The 18,875-nt window shown below is 31.2% G+C and overlaps 1 protein-coding gene across 1 annotated transcript in view; it reads right to left on the reverse strand.

Annotated features, from left to right (window-relative positions):
• LOC113342064 overlaps positions 1–18,875 on the reverse strand; it is a 57,503-nt gene that overhangs the window by 6,582 nt on the left and 32,046 nt on the right. The window lies entirely within an intron of this gene.

Here is an 18,875-nt window from a genome sequence, read left to right on the forward strand (position 1 = left end):
TTAACCAAATCAGCAAAAGATACCTTATTGTTCCCATGATTATTCACGTTTGAATCAGGGTTTTCCCCCATCCTAAATCACCAAAGATGATCTAGAATGAAGGAAAAACGTTGATGAAAGTTGAAAACCCTAAAGAAAAAATTCGCCAATTTTTTGGAGAGAAAAATTCGCATGAGAGAGAAAAACAACAGGTTTTCCACGATTTGTTATTATAATCTTTAACGAATCTCCTATCTTATAAATCCCAGTGCTACAGAGTATAATTAAATTTAAGCTTTTAAAAGCTTTTTGTAGTCTTCCTGAGCTTTTTAGAGTTTCTCATAGCTCTTTCAGGGCTCTTTAGTGATTTTAGGAAAAATTCAAATATAATCTTCATTATTGTAGGAAATTTTGTTAGTATCATACTTTATAAAGAATTAAGTTACTTTGAGTTGGCTTTAACGAATACTCTGGATAGTATATACTAGCGCTACGAACTTAAAGCTTTTTCAGAGCTGGTTAGAGTTTCCCAGAGCTCTTTGGAGCCTCTTTAGTGTTTTTAAGGTTTCTAGGAAACATTCAAAGATAATCTTCATTATTGTAGGGAATTTTGTTAGTATCATTCTTTATAAAGAATTAAGTTACTTTCAATTGGCTTTAACGAATCCCCTGGCTAGTAGATACTAGTGCTACGAAATATAATTAACTTAATGCTTTTTCAGATCTTTTCAGAGCTCTTTAGATTTTTATGAGCTCTTTAGATATTTTAGGGCTTTTTAGAGTTTTCAGCGTTTTTTTAGAGTGTTCAAGGCTTTTAAGAGGACATTTAAAGTTGATCTTCACTATTGTAGTGATTTGTTATTATCATTCTTTAACGAATCTCCTAGCTTATAGATCCCAGTGTTAAGGAGTATAATTAAATTTAAGCTTTTCAAAGCTTTTTGGAGTCTTCCTGATCTTTTTAGAGTTTCCCAGAGCTCTTTCAGGGCTCTTTAGTGTTTTTAGGGTTTCTAGGAGACATTCAAAGATAAACTTCATTATTGTAGGGAATTTTGTTAGTATCATTCTTTTTAAAGAATTAAGTTATTTTCTGTTGGCCTTAACGAATCCCATGGCTAGTAGATACTAGTGCTACGAAATATAATTAACTTAAAGCTTTTTCAGAGCTTTTTAAAGCTTTTCAGAGCTCTTTAGAATTTTATGAGCTCTTTAGATATTTTAGGGCTTTTTAGAGTTTTCAGGGTTTTTTTAGAGTTTTCAAGGCTTTTTAGAGAACATTCAAAGTTGATCTTCACTAATGTAAGGATTTGTTATTATCAATCTTTAACGAATCTCCTAGCTTGTAGATCCCAGTGTTACGGAGTATAATTAAATTTAAGCTTTTCAAAGCTTTTTGGAGTCTTCCTGAGCTTTTTAGATTTTCTTAGAGCTCTTTCAGGGCTCTTTAATGTTTTTAGGAAACATTCAAAGATAATCTTCATTATTGGAGGGAGTTTTGTTAGTATCATTCTTTATAAAGAATTAAGTTACTTTCAGTTGGCTTTAACAAATCCCCTGGCTAGTAGATACTAGTGCTACGAAATATAATTAACTTAAAGCTTTTTTAGAGCTTTTTAAAGTTTTTCAGAGCTCTTTAGATTTTTTAGAGCTCTTTGGATATGTAAGGGCGTTTTAGAGGTTTCAGGGTTTTTTTTAGAGTTTTCAAGGCTTTTTAGAGAACATTCAAAGTTGATATTCACTATTGTAGGGATTTGTTATTATAATCTTTAACGAATCTCCTATCTTATAAATCCCAGTGCTACAGAGTATAATTAAATTTAAGCTTTTAAAAGCTTTTTGTAGTCTTCCTGAGCTTTTTAGAGTTTCTCATAGCTCTTTCAGGGCTCTTTAGTGATTTTAGGAAAAATTCAAAGATAATCTTCATTATTGTAGGAAATTTTGTTAGTATCATACTTTATAAAGAATTAAGTTACTTTGAGTTGGCTTTAACGAATACTCTGGATAGTATATACTAGCGCTACGAACTTAAAGCTTTTTCAGAGCTGGTTAGAGTTTTTCAGAGCTCTTTGGATATTTTGTTAGTATAATTCTTGATAAAGAATTAAGTTACTTTCAGTTGGCTTTAACGGATCCCCTGGCTAGTAGATACTAGTGCTACGAAATATAATTAACTTAAAGCTTTTTCACAGCTTTTTAGAGTTTTTCAGAGCTCTTTAGATTTTTCAGAGCTCTTTGGATATGTAAGGGCGTTTTAGAGTTTTCAGGGTTTTTTTTAGAGTTTTCAAGGTATTTTTGAGAACATTCAAAGTTGATCTTCACTATTGTAGGGATTTGTTATTATCATTATTTAACGTATCTCCTAGCTTGTAGATCCCAGTGTTACATAATATAATTAAATTTAAGCTTTTCAAAGCTTTTTGGAATCTTCTTGAGCTTTTTGGATTTTCTTAGAGCTCTTTCAGGGCTCTTTAGTGTTTTTAGGAAACATTCAAAGATAATCTTCATTATTGTAAGGAATTTTGTTAGTATCATTCTTTATAAAGAATTAAGTTACTTTCAGTTGGCTTTAACGAATACCCTGGCTAGTATATACTAGCGCTACGAAATATAATTAACTTAAAGCTTTTTCAGAGATTTTTAGAGTTTTTCAGAGCTCTTTAGATTTTTCAGAGCTCTTTGGATATGTAAGGGCGTTTTAGAGTTTTCAGGGTTTTTTTAGTGTTTTTAAGGCTTTTTAGAGAACATTCAAAAGTTGATCTTCACTATTGTAGGGATTTGTTATTATCATTCTTTAATGAATCTCCTAGCTTGTAGATCCCAGTGTTATGGAGTATAATTAAATTTAAGCTTTTCAAAGCTTTTTGGGGTCTTCCTGAGCTTTTTAGATTTTCTCAGAGCTCTTTCAGGGCTCTTTAATGGTTTTTGGGTTTTTAGGAAAAATTCAAAGATAATATTCATTTTTGTAAGAAATTTTGTTAGTATCATTCTTTATAAAGAATTAAGTTACTTTTAGTTGGCTTTAACGAATACCCTGGATAGTATATACTAGCGCTACGAAATATAATGAACTTAAAGCTTTTTCAGAGCTTTTTAGAGTTTTTCAGAGCTCTTTAGATTTTTCGGAGCTCTTTAGATATTTTAGGGCTTTTTAGAGTTTTTCAGGGTTTTTTTTAGAGTTTTCAAAGCTTTTTAGAGAACATTCAAAGTTGATCTTCACTGTTGTAGGGATTTTTTATTATCATTCTTTAACGAATCTCCTAGCTTGTAGATCCCAGTGTTACGAGTATAATTAAATTTAAGCTTTTTAAAGCTTTTTGGAGTCTTCCTGAGCTTTTTAGATTTTCTCAGAGCTCTTTCAGGGTTCTTTAGTGTTTTTAGGAAACTTTCAAAGATAATATTCATTATCGTAGGGAATTTTGTTAGTATCATTCTTTATAAAGAATTAAGTTACTTTCAGTTGGATTTAACGAATACCCTGGCTTGTACATACTAGCGCTATGCAATATAATTAACTTAAAGCTTTTTCAGAGCTTTTTAGAGTTTTTCAGAGCTCTTTAGATTTTTCAGAGCTCTTTGGATATGTAAGCGCGTTTTAGAGTTTTCAGGGGTTTTTTAGAGATTTCAAGGCTTTTTAGAGAAAATTCAAAGTTGATCTTCACTATTGTAGGGATTTCTTATTATCATTATTTAATGTATCTCCTAGCTTGTAGATCCCAGTGTTACGGAGTATAATTAAATTTAAGCTTTTCAAAGCTTTTTGGAATCTTCCTGAGCTTTTTAGATTTTCTTAGAGCTCTTTCAGGGCCCTTTAGTGTTTTTAGGAAACATTCAAAGATAATCTTCATTATTGTAGGGAATTTTGTTAGTATCATTCTTTATAAAGAATTAAGTTACTTTCAGTTGGCTTTAATGAATACCCTGGCTAGTATATCCTAGCGCTACGAAATATAATTAACTTAAAGCTTTTTCAGAGCTTTTTAGAGTTTTTCAGAGCTCTTTAGATTTTTCTGAGCTCTTTGGATATGTAAGGGCGTTTTAGAGTTTTCAGGGTTTTTTTAGTGTTTTTAAGGCTTTTTAGAGAACATTCAAAAGTTGATCTTCAATATTGTTGGGATTCGTTATTATCATTCTTTAACGAATCTCCTAGCTTGTAGATCCCAGTGTTATGGAGTATAATTAAATTTAAGCTTTTCAAAGCTTTTTGGAGTCTTCCTGAGCTTTTTATATTTTCTCAGAGCTCTTTCAAGGCTCTTTAATGTTTTTAGCAAACATTCAAAGATAATCTTCATTATTGTAGGAAATTTTGTTAGTATCATTCTTTATAAAGAATTAAGTTACTTTCAGTTGGCTTTAACGGATCCCCTGGCTAGTAGATACTAGTGCTACGAAATATAATTAACTTAAAGCTTTTTCCGGAGCTTTTTAGAGTTTACAAGGCTTTTAAGAGAGCATTCAAAGTTGATCTTCACTATTGTAGGGATTTGTTATTATCATTCTTTAACGAATCTGCTATCTTGTGGATCCCATTGCTCCGGAGTATAATTAAATTTAATCTTTTCAAAGTTTTTTGGAGTCTTCCTGAGCTTTTTTGAGTTTCCTAGAGCTCTTTCAGGGCTCTTTAATGTTTTTAGGGTTTCTAGGAAACATTCAAAGATAATCTTCATTATTTAGGGAATTTTGTTAGTATCATTCTTTATAAATAATAAAGTTACTTTCAGTTGGCTTTAACGAATCCTCTGGCAGTAGATACTAGTGCTACGAAATATAATTAACTCAAAGCTTTTTCATAGCTGTTTAAAGCTTTTCAGATCTCTTCAGATTTTTATGAGCTCTTCAGATAGTTTAGGGTTTTTTAGAGTTTTCAGGGTTTTTTAAGAGTTTTCAAGGCTTTTTAGAGAACATTCATAGTTGATCTTCACTATTGTGGGGATCTGTTATTATCATTCCTTAACAAATCTCCTAGCTTATAGATCCCAGTGCTACAGAGTATAATTAAATTTAAGTTTTTAAAAGCTTTTCGGAGTCTTCCTGAGCTTTTTAGTGTTTCTCAGAGCTCTTTCAGGGCTCTTTAGTGTTTTTATGAAACATTCAAAGATAATCTTCATTATTGTATGGAATTTTGTTAGTATCATTTTTTATAAAGAATTAAGTTACTTTCAATTGGCTTTAACGGATCCCCTGAATAGTAGATACTAGTGCTACGAAATATAATTAACTTAAAGCTTCTTCAGAGCTTTTTAGAGTTTTTCAGAGCTCATTAGATTTTTCAGAGCTCTTTGGATATTTTAGGGCATTTTAGAGTTTTCAAGGCTTTTTAGAGAGCATTCAAAGTTGATTTTCACTATTGTATGGATTTGTTATTATCATTCTTTAACGAATCTGCTATCTTGTGGATCCCATTGCACCGGAGTATAATTAAATTTAAGCTTTTCAAAGTTTTTTGGAGTCTTCCTGAGCTTTTTTGAGTTTCCTAGAGCTCTTTCAGGGCTCTTTAATGTTTTTAGGGTTTCTAGGAAACATTCAAAGATAATCTTCATTATTGTAGGGAATTTTGTTAGTATCAATCTTTATAAATAATAAAGTTACTTTCAGTTGGCTTTAACGAATCCCCTGGCTAGTAGATACTAGTGCTGCGAAATATAATTAACTTAAAGCTTTTTCATAGCTGTTTAAAGCTTTTCAGAGCTCTTTAGATTTTTATGAGCTCTTTAGATATTTTAGGGCTTTTTAGAGTTTTCAGGTTTTTTTAGAGTTTTCAAGGCTTTTTAGAGAACATTCAAAGTTGATCTTCACTATTGTAGCGATTTGTTATTATCATTCTTTAACGAATCTCCTAGCCTATAGATCCCAGTGTTACGGAGTATAATTAAATTTAAGCTTTTTGAAGTCTTCCTGAGCTTTTTAGACTTTCTCAGAGCTCTTTCCGGGTTCTTGATTGTTTTCAGGAAACATTCAAAGATAATCTTCATTATTGTAGGGAATTTTGTTAGTATCATTCTTGATAAAGAATTAAGTTACTTTCAGTTGGCTTAAACGGATCCCCTGGCTAGTAGATACTAGTGCTACGAAATATAATTAACTTAAATCTTTTTCACAGCTTTTTAGAGTTTTTCAGAGCTCTTTAGATTTTTCAGAGCTCTTTGGATATGTAAGGGCGTTTTAGAATTTTCAGGGTTTTTTTTTAGAGTTTTCAAGGTATTTTAGAGAACATTCAAAGTTGATCTTCACTATTGTAGGGATTTGTTATTATCATTCTTTAACGAATCTCCTAGCTTACAGATCCAGTGCTACATAGTATAATTAAATTTAAGCTTTTAAAAGCTTTTTGGAGTCTTCCTGAGCTTTTTAGAGTTTCTCATAGCTCTTTCAGGGATCTTTAGTGATTTTAGGGTTTTTAGGAAAAATTCAAAGATACTCTTCATTATTGTAGGAAATTTCGTTAGTATCATTCTTTATAAAGAATTAAGTTACTTTCAGTTGGCTTTAACGAATACCATTGCTAGTATATACTAGTGCTACGAAATATAATGAACTTAAAGCTTTTTCATAGCTGTTTAAAGCTTTTAAGATCTCTTCAGATTTTTATGAGCTCTTCAGATATTTTAGGGCTTTTTAGAGTTTTCAGGGTTTTTTAAGAGTTTTCAAGGCTTTTTAGAGAACATTCATAGTTGATCTTCACTATTGTGGGGATCTATTATTATCATTCCTTAACAAATCTCCTAGCTTATAGATCCCAGTGCTACAGAGTATAATTAAATTTAAGTTTTTAAAAGCTTTTCGGAGTCTTCCTGAGCTTTTTAGTGTTTCTCAGAGCTCTTTTAGGGCTCTTTAGTGTTTTTATGAAACATTCAAAGATAATCTTCATTATTGTATGGAATTTTGTTAGTATCATTTTTTATAAAGAATTAAGTTACTTTCAATTGGCTTTAACGGATCCCCTGAATAGTAGATACTAGTGCTACGAAATATAATTAACTTAAAGCTTCTTCAGAGCTTTTTAGAGTTTTTCAGAGCTCTTTAGATTTTTCAGAGCTCTTTGGATATTTTAGGGCATTTTAGAGTTTTCAAGGCTTTTTAGAGAGCATTCAAAGTTGATTTTCACTATTGTATGGATTTGTTATTATCATTCTTTAACGAATCTGCTATCTTGTGGATCCCATTGCACCGGAGTATAATTAAATTTAAGCTTTTCAAAGTTTTTTGGAGTCTTCCTGAGCTTTTTTGAGTTTCCTAGAGCTCTTTCAGGGCTCTTTAATGTTTTTAGGGTTTCTAGGAAACATTCAAAGATAATCTTCATTATTGTAGGGAATTTTGTTAGTATCATTCTTTATAAATAATAAAGTTACTTTCAGTTGGCTTTAACGAATCCCCTGGCTAGTAGATACTAGTGCTGCGAAATATAATTAACTTAAAGCTTTTTCATAGCTGTTTAAAGCTTTTCAGAGCTCTTTAGATTTTTATGAGCTCTTTAGATATTTTAGGGCTTTTTAGAGTTTTCAGGTTTTTTTTAGAGTTTTCAAGGCTTTTTAGAGAACATTCAAAGTTGATCTTCACTATTGTAGCGATTTGTTATTATCATTCTTTAATGAATCTCCTAGCCTATAGATCCCAGTGTTACGGAGTATAATTAAATTTAAGCTTTTTGAAGTCTTCCTGAGCTTTTTAGACTTTCTCAGAACTCTTTCAGGGTTCTTGATTGTTTTCAGGAAACATTCAAAGATAATCTTCATTATTGTAGGGAATTTTGTTAGTATCATTCTTGATAAAGAATTAAGTTACTTTCAGTTGGCTTAAACGGATCCCCTGGCTAGTAGATACTAGTGCTACGAAATATAATTAACTTAAATCTTTTTCACAGCTTTTTAGAGTTTTTCAGAGCTCTTTAGATTTTTCAGAGCTCTTTGGATATGTAAGGGCATTTTAGAATTTTCAGGGTTTTTTTTTAGAGTTTTCAAGGTATTTTAGAGAACATTCAAAGTTGATCTTCACTATTGTAGGGATTTGTTATTATCATTCTTTAACGAATCTCCTAGCTTACAGATCCAGTGCTACATAGTATAATTAAATTTAAGCTTTTAAAAGCTTTTTGGAGTCTTCCTGAGCTTTTTATTGTTTCTCAGAGCTCTTTCAGGGCTCTTTAGTGTTTTTATGAAACATTCAAAGATAATCTTCATTATTGTATGGAATTTTGTTAGTATCATTTTTTATAAAGAATTAAGTTACTTTCAATTGGCTTTAACGGATCCCCTGAATAGTAGATACTAGTGCTCCGAAATGTAATTAACTTAAAGCTTCTTGAGAGCTTTTTAGAGTTTTTCAGAGCTCTTTAGATTTTTCAGAGCTCTTTGGATATTTTAGGGCTTTTTAGAGTTTTCAAGGCTTTTTAGAGAGCATTCAAAGTTGATCTTCACTATTGTAGGGATTTGTTATTATCATTCTTTAACGAATCTGCTATCTTGTGGATCCCATTGCACCGGAGTATAATTAAATTAAAGCTTTTCAAAGTTTTTTGGAGTCTTCCTAAGCTTTTTTGAGTTTCCTAGAGCTCTTTCAGGGCTCTTTAATGTTTTTAGGGTTTCTAGGAAACATTCAAAGATAATCTTCATTATTGTAGGGAATTTTGTTAGTATCATTCTTTATAAATAATAAAGTTACTTTCAGTTGGCTTTAACGAATCCCCTGGCTAGTAGATACTAGTGCTGCGAAATATAATTAACTTAAAGCTTTTTCATAGCTGTTTAAAGCTTTTCAGAGCTCTTTAGATTTTTATGAGCTCTTTAGATATTTTAGGGCTTTTTAGAGTTTTCAGGGTTTTTTTAGAGTTTTCAAGGCTTTTTAGAGAACATTCAAAGTTGATCTTCACTATTGTAGCGATTTGTTATTATCATTCTTTAACGAATCTCCTAGCCTATAGATCCCAGTGTTACGGAGTATAATTAAATTTAAGCTTTTTGGAGTCTTCCTGAGCTTTTTAGATTTTCTCAGAGCTCTTTCAGGGCTCTTGATTGTTTTCAGGAAACATTCAAAGATAATCTTCATTATTGTAGGGAATTTTGTTAGTATCATTCTTGATAAAGAATTAAGTTACTTTCAGTTGGCTTTAACGGATCCCCTGGCTAGTAGATACTAGTGCTACGAAATATAATTAACTTACATCTTTTTCACAGCTTTTTAGAGTTTTTCATAGCTCTTTAGATTTTTCAGAGCTCTTTGGATATGTAAGGGCGTTTTAGAGTTTTCAGGGTTTTTTTTTAGAGTTTTCAAGGTATTTTAGAGAACATTCAAAGTTGATCTTCACTATTGTAGGCATTTGTTATTATCATTCTTTAACGAATCTCCTAGCTTACAGATCCCAGTGCTACAGAGTATAAATAAATTTAAGCTTTTAAAAGCTTTCGGGAGTCTTCCTGAGCTTTTTAGAGTTTCTCATAGCTCTTTCAGGGCTCTTTAGTGTTTTTATGAAACATTCAAAGATAATCTTCATTATTGTATGGAATTTTGTTAGTATCATTTTTTATAAAGAATTAATTTACTTTCAATTGGCTTTAACGGATCCCCTGAATAGTAGATACTAGTGCTACGAAATATAATTAACTTAAAGCTTCTTCAGAGCTTTTTAGAGTTTTTCAGAGCTCTTTAGATTTTTCAGAGCTCTTTGGATATTTTAGGGCTTTTTAGAGTTTTCAAGGCTTTTTAGAGAGCATTCAAAGTTGATCTTCACTATTTTAGGGATTTGTTATTATCATTCTTTAACGAATCTGCTATCATGTGGATCCCATTGCACCGGAGTATAATTAAATTTAAGCTTTTCAAAGTTTTTTGGAGTCTTCCTGAGCTTTTTTGAGTTTCCTAGAGCTCTTTCAGGGCTCTTTAATGTTTTTAGGGTTTCTAGGAAACATTCAAAGATAATCTTCATTATTGTAAGGAATTTTGTTAGTATCATTCTTTATAAATAATAAAGTTACTTTCAGTTGGCTTTAACGAATACCCTTGCTAGTATATACTAGTGCTACGAAATATAATTAACTTAAAGCTTTTTCCAAGATTTTTAGAGTTTTTCAGAGCTCTTTAGATTTTTCAGAGCTCTTTAGATATTTTAGGGCTTTTTAGAGTTTTTCAGAGCTCTTTAGATTTTTCAGAGCTCTTTAGATATTTTAGGGCTTTTTAGAGTTTTCAGGGTTTTTTAGAGTTTTCAAGGCTTTTTAGAGAACATTCAAAGTTGATCTTCACTATTGTCGGGATATGTTATTATCATTCTTTAACAAATCTCCTAGCTTATAGATCCCAGTGCTACAGAGTATAATTAAATTTAAGTTTTTAAAAGCTTTTTGGAGTCTTCCTGAGCTTTTTAGTGTTTCTCAGAGCTCTTTCAGGGCTCTTTAGTGTTTTTATGAAACATTCAAAGATAATCTTCATTATTGTAAGGAATTTTGTTAGTATCATTTTTTATAAAGAATTAATTTACTTTCAATTGGCTTTAACGGATCCCCTGAATAGTAGATACTAGTGCTACGAAATATAATTAACTTAAAGCTTCTTCAGAGCTTTTTAGAGTTTTTCAGAGCTCTTTAGATTTTTCAGAGCTCTTTGGATATTTTAGGGCTTTTTAGAGAGCATTCAAAGTTGATCTTCACTATTTTAGGGATTTGTTATTATCATTCTTTAACGAATCTGCTATCTTGTGGATCCCATTGCACCGGAGTATAATTAAATTTAAGCTTTTCAAAGTTTTTTGGAGTCTTCCTGAGCTTTTTTGAGTTTCCTAGAGCTCTTTCAGGGCTCTTTAATGTTTTTAGGGTTTCTAGGAAACATTCAAAGATAATCTTCATTATTGTAGGGAATTTTGTTAGTATCATTCTTTATAAATAATAAAGTTACTTTCAGTTGGCTTTAACGAATCCCCTGGCTAGTAGATACTAGTGCTGCGAAATATAATTAACTTAAAGCTTTTTCATAGCTGTTTAAAGCTTTTCAGAGTTCTTTAGATTTTTATGAGCTCTTTAGATATTTTAGGGATTTTTAGAGTTTTCAGGGTTTTTTTAGAGTTTTCAAGGCTTTTTAGAGAACATTCAAAGTTGATCTTCACTATTGTAGCGATTTGTTATTATCATTCTTTAACGAATCTCCTAGCCTATGGATCCCAGTGTTACGGAGTATAATTAAATTTAAGCTTTTTGGAGTCTTCCTGAGCTTTTCAGATTTTTTCAGAGCTCTTTCAGGGATCTTTATTGTTTTCAGGAAACATTCAAAGATAATCTTCATTATTGTAGGGAATTTTGTTAGTATCATTCTTGATAAAGAATTAAGTTACTTTCAGTTGGCTTTAACGGATCCCCTGGCTAGTAGATACTAGTGCTACGAAATATAATTAACTTAAATCTCTTTCACAGCTTTTTAGAGTTTTTCAGAGCTCTTTAGATTTTTCAGAGCTCTTTGGATATGTAAGGGCGTTTTAGAAGTTTCAGGGTTTTTTTTAGAGTTTTCAAGGTATTTTAGAGAACATTCAAAGTTGATCTTCACTGTTGTAGGGATTTGTTATTATCATTCTTTAACGAATCTCCTAGCTTACAGATCCCAGGGCTACAGAGTATAATTAAATTTAAGCTTTTAAAAGCTTTTTGGAGTCTTCCTGAGCTTTTTAGAGTTTCTCATAGCTCTTTCAGGGATCTTTAGTGATTTTAGGGTTTTTAGGAAAAATTCAAAGATACTCTTCATTATTGTAGGAAATTTCGTTAGTATCATTCTTTATAAAGAATTAAGTTACTTTCAGTTGGCTTTAACGAATACCCTTGCTAGTATATACTAGTGCTACGAAATATAATTAACTTAAAGCTTTTTCCAAGCTTTTTAGAGTTTTTCAGAGCTCTTTAGATTTTTCGGAGCTCTTTAGATATTTTAGGGATTTTTAGAGTTTTCAGGATTTTTTAGAGTTTTCAAGGCTTTTTAGAGAACATTCAAAGTTGATCTTCACTATTGTCAAGATCTGTTATTATCATTCTTTAACAAATCTCCTAGCTTATAGATCCCAGTGCTACAGAGTATAATTAAATTTAAGTTTTTAAAAGCTTTTTGGAGTCTTCCTGAGCTTTTTAGTGTTTCTCAGAGCTCTTTCAGGGCTCTTTAGTGTTTTTATGAAACATTCAAAGATAATCTTCATTATTGTATGGAATTTTGTTAGTATCATTTTTTATAACAAAATTAAGTTACTTTCAATTGGCTTTAACGGATCCCATGAATAGTAGATACTAGTGCTACGAAATATAATTAACTTAAAGCTTCTTCAGAGCTTTTTAGAGTTTTTCAGAGCTCTTTAGATTTTTCAGAGCTCTTTGGATATTTTAGGGATTTTTAGAGTTTTCAAGGCTTTTTAGAGAGCATTCAAAGTTGATTTTCACTATTTTAGGGATTTGTTATTATCATTCTTTAACGAATCTGCTATCTTGTGGATCCCATTGCACCGGAGTATAATTAAATTTAAGCTTTTCAAAGTTTTTTGGAGTCTTCCTGAGCTTTTTTGAGTTTCCTAAAGCTCTTTCAGGGCTCTTTAATGTTTTTAGGGTTTCTAGGAAACATTCAAAGATAATCTTCATTATTGTAGGGAATTTTGTTAGTATCATTCTTTATAAATAATAAAGTTACTTTCAGTTGGCTTTAACGAATCCCCTGGCTAGTAGATACTAGTGCTGCGAAATATAATTAACTTAAAGCTTTTTCGTAGCTGTTTAAAGCTTTTCAGAGATCTTTAGATTTTTGTGACCTCTCTAGATAGTTTAGTGATTTTTAGAGTTTTCAGGGTTTTTTTAGAGTTTTCAAGGCTTTTTAGAGAACATTCAAAGTTGATCTTCACTATTGTAGCGATTTGTTATTATCATTCTTTAACGAATCTCCTAGCCTATGGATCCCAGTGTTACGGAGTATAATTAAATTTAAGCTTTTTGGAGTCTTCCTGAGCTTTTTAGATTTTCTCAGAGCTCATTCAGGGATCTTTATTGTTTTCAGGAAACATTCAAAGATAATCTTCATTATTGTAGGGAATTTTGTTAGTATCATTCTTGATAAAGAATTAAGTTACTTTCAGTTGGCTTTAACGGATCCCCTGGCTAGTAGATACTAGTGCTACGAAATATAATTAACTTAAATCTCTTTCACAGCTTTTTAGAGTTTTTCAGAGCTCTTTAGATTTTTCAGAGCTCTTTGGATATGTAAGGGCGTTTTAGAGTTTTCAGGTTTTTTTTAGAGTTTTCAAGGTATTTTAGAGAACATTCAAAGTTGATCTTCACTATTGTAGGGATTTGTTATTATCATTCTTTAACGAATCTCCTAGCTTACAGATCCCAGTGCTACAGAGTATAATTAAATTTAAGCTTTTAAAAGCTTTTTGGAGTCTTCTTGAGCTTTTTAGAGTTTCTCATAGCTCTTTCAGGGCTCTTTAGTGATTTTAGGGTTTTTTAGGAAAAATTCAAAGATACTCTTCATTATTGTAGGAAATTTCGTTAGTATCTTTCTTTATAAAGAATTAAGTTACTTTCAGTTGGCTTTAACGAATACCCTTGCTAGTATATACTAATGCTACGAAATATAATTAACTTAAAGCTTTTTCCAAGATTTTTAGAGTTTTTCAAAACTCTTTAGATTTTTTTTCGGAGCTCTTTAGATATTTTAGGGCTTTTTAGAGTTTTCAGGTTTTTTTAGAGTTTTCAAGGCTTTTTAGAGAACATTCAAAGTTGATCTTCACTATTGTAGGGATTTGTTATTATCATTCTTTCACGAATCTCCTAGCTTGTAGATCCCAGTGTTACGGAGTATAATTAAATTTAAGCTTTTTGGAGTCTTCCTGAGCTTTTTAGATTTTCTCAGAGCTCTTTCAGGGGTCTTTAGTGTTTTTAGGAAACATTCAAAGATAATCTTCATGATTGTAAGGAATTTTGTTAGTATCATTCTTTATAAAGAATTAAGTTACTTTCAGTTGGCTTTAACAGATCCCCTGGCTAGTAGACACTGGTGCTACGAAATATAATTAACTTAAAGCTTTTTCACAGCTTTTTGGAGTTTGTCAGAGCTCTTTAGATTTTTCAGAGCTCTTTGGATATATAAGGGCGTTTTAGAGTTTTCAGGTTTTTTTTAGAGTTTTCAAGGCTTTTTAGAGAACATTCAAAGTTGATCTTCACTATTGTAGGGATTTGTTATTATCATTATTTAACGTATCTCCAAGCTTGTAGATCCCAGTGCTACAGAGTATAATTAAATTTAAGTTTTTAAAAGCTTTTTGGAGTCTTCCTGAGCTTTTTAGTGTTTCTCAGAGCTCTTTCAGGGCTCTTTAGTGTTTTTATGAAACATTCAAAGATAATCTTCATTATTGTAGGGAATTTTGTTAGTATCATTTTTTATAACAAAATTAAGTTACTTTCAATTGGCTTTAACGGATCCCCTGAATAGTAGATACTAGTGCTACGAAATATAATTAACTTAAAGCTTCTTCAGAGCTTTTTAGAGTTTTTCAGAGCTCTTTAGATTTTTCAGAGCTCTTTGGATATTTTAGGGCTTTTTAGAGTTTTCAAGGCTTTTTAGAGAGCATTCAAAGTTGATTTTCACTATTGTAGGGATTTGTTATTATCATTCTTTAACGAATCTGCTATCTTGTGGATCCCATTGCACCGGAGTATAATTAAATTTAAGCTTTTCAAAGTTTTTTGGAGTCTTCCTGAGCTTTTTGGAGTTTCCTTGAGCTCTTTCAGGGCTCTTTAATGTTTTTAGGGTTTCTAGGAAACATTCAAAGATAATCTTCATTATTGTAGGAATTTTGTTAGTATCTTTCTTTATAAATAATAAAGTTACTTTCAGTTGGCTTTAACAAATCCCCTGGCTAGTAGATACTAGTGCTGCGAAATATAATTAACTTAAAGCTTTTTCGTAGCTGTTTAAAGCTTTTCAGAGCTCTTTAGATTTTTATGAGCTCTTTAGATATTTTAGGGCTTTTTAGAGTGTTCAGGGTTTTTTAGAGTTTTCAAGGCTTTTTAGAGAACATTCAAAGTTGATCTTCACTATTGTAGCGATTTGTTATTATCATTCTTTAACGAATCTCCTAGCCTATGGATCCCAGTGTTACGGAGTATAATTAAATTTAAGCTTTTTGGAGTCTTCCTGAGCTTTTTAGATTTTCTCAGAGCTGTTTCAGAGCTCTTTCAGGGATCTTTATTGTTTTCAGGAAACATTCAAAGATAATCTTCATTATTGTAGGGAATTTTGTTAGTATCATTCTTGATAAAGAATTAAGTTACTTTCAGTTGGCTTTAACGGATCCCCTGGCTAGTAGATACTAGTGCTACGAAATATAATTAACTTAAATCTCTTTCACAGCTTTTTAGAGTTTTTCAGAGCTCTTTAGATTTTTCAGAGCTCTTTGGATATGTAAGGGCGTTTTAGAAGTTTCAGGGTTTTTTTTTAGAGTTTTCAAGGTATTTTAGAGAACATTCAAAGTTGATCTTCACTGTTGTAGGGATTTGTTATTATCATTCTTTAACGAATCTCCTAGCTTACAGATCCCAGGGCTACAGAGTATAATTAAATTTAAGCTTTTAAAAGCTTTTTGGAGTCTTCCTGAGCTTTTTAGAGTTTCTCATAGCTCTTTCAGGGATCTTTAGTGATTTTAGGGTTTTTAGGAAAAATTCAAAGATACTCTTCATTATTGTAGGAAATTTCGTTAGTATCATTCTTTATAAAGAATTAAGTTACTTTCAGTTGGCTTTAACGAATACCCTTGCTAGTATATACTAGTGCTACGAAATATAATTAACTTAAAGCTTTTTCCAAGCTTTTTAGAGTTTTTCAGAGCTCTTTAGATTTTTCGGAGCTCTTTAGATATTTTAGGGCTTTTTAGAGTTTTCAGGATTTTTTAGAGTTTTCAAGGCTTTTTAGAGAACATTCAAAGTTGATCTTCACTATTGTCAAGATCTGTTATTATCATTCTTTAACAAATCTCCTAGCTTATAGATCCCAGTGCTACAGAGTATAATTAAATTTAAGTTTTTAAAAGCTTTTTGGAGTCTTCCTGAGCTTTTTAGTGTTTCTCAGAGCTCTTTCAGGGCTCTTTAGTGTTTTTATGAAACATTCAAAGATAATCTTCATTATTGTATGGAATTTTGTTAGTATCATTTTTTATAACAAAATTAAGTTACTTTCAATTGGCTTTAACGGATCCCATGAATAGTAGATACTAGTGCTACGAAATATAATTAACTTAAAGCTTCTTCAGAGCTTTTTAGAGTTTTTCAGAGCTCTTTAGATTTTTCAGAGCTCTTTGGATATTTTAGGGATTTTTAGAGTTTTCAAGGCTTTTTAGAGAGCATTCAAAGTTGATTTTCACTATTTTAGGGATTTGTTATTATCATTCTTTAACGAATCTGCTATCTTGTGGATCCCATTGCACCGGAGTATAATTAAATTTAAGCTTTTCAAAGTTTTTTGGAGTCTTCCTGAGCTTTTTTGAGTTTCCTAAAGCTCTTTCAGGGCTCTTTAATGTTTTTAGGGTTTCTAGGAAACATTCAAAGATAATCTTCATTATTGTAGGGAATTTTGTTAGTATCATTCTTTATAAATAATAAAGTTACTTTCAGTTGGCTTTAACGAATCCCCTGGCTAGTAGATACTAGTGCTGCGAAATATAATTAACTTAAAGCTTTTTCGTAGCTGTTTAAAGCTTTTCAGAGATCTTTAGATTTTTGTGACCTCTCTAGATAGTTTAGTGATTTTTAGAGTTTTCAGGGTTTTTTTAGAGTTTTCAAGGCTTTTTAGAGAACATTCAAAGTTGATCTTCACTATTGTAGCGATTTGTTATTATCATTCTTTAACGAATCTCCTAGCCTATGGATCCCAGTGTTACGGAGTATAATTAAATTTAAGCTTTTTGGAGTCTTCCTGAGCTTTTTAGATTTTCTCAGAGCTCATTCAGGGATCTTTATTGTTTTCAGGAAACATTCAAAGATAATCTTCATTATTGTAGGGAATTTTGTTAGTATCATTCTTGATAAAGAATTAAGTTACTTTCAGTTGGCTTTAACGGATCCCCTGGCTAGTAGATACTAGTGCTACGAAATATAATTAACTTAAATCTCTTTCACAGCTTTTTAGAGTTTTTCAGAGCTCTTTAGATTTTTCAGAGCTCTTTGGATATGTAAGGGCGTTTTAGAGTTTTCAGGTTTTTTTTAGAGTTTTCAAGGTATTTTAGAGAACATTCAAAGTTGATCTTCACTATTGTAGGGATTTGTTATTATCATTCTTTAACGAATCTCCTAGCTTACAGATCCCAGTGCTACAGAGTATAATTAAATTTAAGCTTTTAAAAGCTTTTTGGAGTCTTCTTGAGCTTTTTAGAGTTTCTCATAGCTCTTTCAGGGCTCTTTAGTGATTTTAGGGTTTTTTAGGAAAAATTCAAAGATACTCTTCATTATTGTAGGAAATTTCGTTAGTATCTTTCTTTATAAAGAATTAAGTTACTTTCAGTTGGCTTTAACGAATACCCTTGCTAGTATATACTAGTGCTACGAAATATAATTAACTTAAAGCTTTTTCCAAGATTTTTAGAGTTTTTCAAAACTCTTTAGATTTTTTTTCGGAGCTCTTTAGATATTTTAGGGCTTTTTAGAGTTTTCAGGTTTTTTTAGAGTTTTCAAGGCTTTTTAGAGAACATTCAAAGTTGATCTTCACTATTGTAGGGATTTGTTATTATCATTCTTTCACGAATCTCCTAGCTTGTAGATCCCAGTGTTACGGAGTATAATTAAATTTAAGCTTTTCAAAGCTTTTTGGAGTCTTCCTGAGCTTTTTAGATTTTCTCAGAGCTCTTTCAGGGGTCTTTAGTGTTTTTAGGAAACATTCAAAGATAATCTTCATGATTGTAAGGAATTTTGTTAGTATCATTCTTTATAAAGAATTAAGTTACTTTCAGTTGGCTTTAACAGATCCCCTGGCTAGTAGACACTGGTGCTACGAAATATAATTAACTTAAAGCTTTTTCACAGCTTTTTGGAGTTTGTCAGAGCTCTTTAGATTTTTCAGAGCTCTTTGGATATATAAGGGCGTTTTAGAGTTTTCAGGTTTTTTTTAGAGTTTTCAAGGCTTTTTAGAGAACATTCAAAGTTGATCTTCACTATTGTAGGGATTTGTTATTATCATTATTTAACGTATCTCCAAGCTTGTAGATCCCAGTGCTACAGAGTATAATTAAATTTAAGTTTTTAAAAGCTTTTTGGAGTCTTCCTGAGCTTTTTAGTGTTTCTCAGAGCTCTTTCAGGGCTCTTTAGTGTTTTTATGAAACATTCAAAGATAATCTTCATTATTGTAGGGAATTTTGTTAGTATCATTTTTTATAACAAAATTAAGTTACTTTCAATTGGCTTTAACGGATCCCCTGAATAGTAGATACTAGTGCTACAAAATATAATTAACTTAAAGCTTCTTCAGAGCTTTTTAGAGTTTTTCAGAGCTCTTTAGATTTTTCAGAGCTCTTTGGATATTTTAGGGCTTTTTAGAGTTTTCAAGGCTTTTTAGAGAGCATTCAAAGTTGATTTTCACTATTGTAGGGATTTGTTATTATCATTCTTTAACGAATCTGCTATCTTGTGGATCCCATTGCACCGGAGTATAATTAAATTTAAGCTTTTCAAAGTTTTTTGGAGTCTTCCTGAGCTTTTTGGAGTTTCCTTGAGCTCTTTCAGGGCTCTTTAATGTTTTTAGGGTTTCTAGGAAACATTCAAAGATAATCTTCATTATTGTAGGAATTTTGTTAGTATCTTTCTTTATAAATAATAAAGTTACTTTCAGTTGGCTTTAACAAATCCCCTGGCTAGTAGATACTAGTGCTGCGAAATATAATTAACTTAAAGCTTTTTCGTAGCTGT

Source organism: Papaver somniferum, unplaced genomic scaffold (assembly GCF_003573695.1).
Source record: "Papaver somniferum cultivar HN1 unplaced genomic scaffold, ASM357369v1 unplaced-scaffold_33, whole genome shotgun sequence".
NCBI classification, from domain to species: domain Eukaryota; kingdom Viridiplantae; phylum Streptophyta; class Magnoliopsida; order Ranunculales; family Papaveraceae; genus Papaver; species Papaver somniferum.